Source organism: Crassostrea angulata, chromosome 1 (assembly GCF_025612915.1).
Source record: "Crassostrea angulata isolate pt1a10 chromosome 1, ASM2561291v2, whole genome shotgun sequence".
NCBI classification, from domain to species: domain Eukaryota; kingdom Metazoa; phylum Mollusca; class Bivalvia; order Ostreida; family Ostreidae; genus Magallana; species Magallana angulata.
The window spans coordinates 23547260-23549790 of NC_069111.1; positions in this window are offsets into that span (position 1 = coordinate 23547260).

The following is a 2531-nucleotide window of genomic DNA, read 5'->3' on the forward strand; positions in this document are numbered from 1 at the left end:
CCTATCCAGTATACAATAGAAGACACTTCAATTAACTAATTGTACTTAATATCATTGATGGGATGACAGTTATTATTTTTTGTTTATGAAATTAACACCTTTTTTGAGCAATGCTTGTAATAACCACCTCTGAAAACTATAGCATTATGTCTGTGTTTTTATTAAATCAATGTACATCGGTTTTGATGACAAGTGTATTCAGAAGCCTTTCTCCACATCATCCATTCGGCTGGGTCTATTTTGTTTTTCTGTTGTGAAGAAGCTAGTAAACCTTAAAGAGGAAAGCAATAGTAACAATTTCTTTTATATTGTTGATGTCACATCTGTTAAGATTTTGATGTAAAATATAAGTATGAAACAAAAAACAAAACTGTTTTTATCGGTTTTTTTCAAACCAAAGGAAAATGATTCAGTAAGTTGGTGATTTAGTGCAACTTTAATATGGAGTTAACGCCCTTAGTATCAATGAGAGAGAGAGAGAGGGGAGAGAGAGAGAGCAGCTATAGAATTAATTACAAGCAATACCTCTGAAGAAAATTTTAAGCAGGGTGTGTAACGTACAGTGTACATGTATTCCTTAACATGTCACCGTACACTAGTAAACAGTATTATTTTAGAATTCATTAACACGCTTTAATGTTTAGCTCACCTGAACTGAAAGCTCATATGGCGTCCGTCTGTCTGTCCGTTTGTAAACTTTTTAATTATTCGACTGCTCTAGAACCACTGGACCAATTTCAAACAATATTGGCTCAAAGCATTATTAGGTGAAGGGAATTTAAGTTAGTTAAAATAAAGGATCACGCCCTCTTTCGAATGGATATAATAAAGATTTATTGAAAATATGTTGTTTTTTCTTCAAAAATCTTCTAAAATACAAATTGTCCAGAAAAGCTGTAACTTGTGTGGAAGCATCCCCAGATAGAGCAGATTCAAGTTTTTTTTTTTTACAAATCATGATCCCCGGGGTTAGAGTGGGGCCAGAATATAGGGGGTTTAATTTTTTCATAGTACAATATGTAATATATAGAGAAAAATCTTTAAAAATCGTCCTCTCGAAAAGCTTTAGAACCATCTTAACAAGAGCTTGGACTTTGGGTAGTTTTGTCAAATAGCAATGTGACGTAGGTCTGTCTATTTCATTGCTTGCCACTTAGCCATTGCTCTATGAAATCAACAAGATTTGTCTGGCTTCTGAGCTAAAACTACACACTCTGTGTATATTTCACTTGAAATCAGCGTCATTTTCAACTTGTTTTGACAAAAAATAGATTGTTACGTCCTACTGAAAGTTCAAGGCCTTGTTAGAATGGTTCTAACTTGTGTGTAAGCATCCTCAAATATTGTAAATTAAAGTTTGTTCAAATCATGGTCCCCGGGGGTAGGGTGGGACCACAATGCAGGGTGTCAAATTTTACATAGGAGAAAAAATAAAGTTATTCTGAAAAAAAACTATACTGTAATAATATATCGTATTACTTACATGTATATGCAAGTTTCTTGACATATTGTTTATTCTCAAATGTTAAAGGTCTTGCAGTAGTGGAATTGTCACACTTAATTGAATTGAACTATTATTTAGATACGCATGATACAACTTCCTGAATGATGTTGAGTTTGTTTGTCAACATGTAAAACCCACGTGTATATTGGGGTAGGTATTTTTACTATCAATTATCTCTCTTAGAAGCTGCATAATGCGTTATTTTTTTTTTATCTCAAATTTTCCTTGAAGCAATTAATAAAAAATAAGCTGAGAGCACAGTGAATCAATTTGATTATTTGATTAAAGCTATATAGTAACATATTGTGAAATTAATTCATTGTGTAAGACCTTAAAGTGTGGCCACCTGGACAACTTTTGGGTTCAAAGTCTGTAAGTTTTTATATATTCTTGAGAACTGCGATGCTTAATATGTAATATAGATATGAAATTATTCTGTTACAAAAGGGACTCAGTGCGAAACATAAGAATATCTGGAGAAAAGAATAATTTTATACAGAAACAATTCTACTACATTGCCCAGATATTTTGTATATTGTTTATATGACTCCATAAAGCTGATTTTATTAAAGCTATTGTTTCCCAGGTAAGTAATGTGGCCCATGAGCCTCTTGTTTGTAATTTTGTGAATAGTTTTAGCAATGATCCAAATGTATTTACATTTTCCCCACGAGGAGAAATCAAGCCGGTTTTGATATTTAATTTGTGTCGTACATAGCTGTTGATATGACTTATCTCCTGTCCATTAAAATAACTCCGATATACATCTGCCACGCCGGTCTATCATTCAAATCTACTCCCATTGACGGATGTGAATTGCGATATTTTATTGCCAAATAAAAAAAACGAAATAAAAAAATAAACCCCTTTAATGCCCACTGCCTGCGCTATCGCAGAGTCCCAGCGCCGGTGTTCCGCGGGGGCTCGAGGTTCCCCTATATACATTATACCGATCCACTGATCAAACACACTTTAACTTCATTTCAGAAAAAGGACCCATACACTTTTAAAATCTGAGTAGCGATAA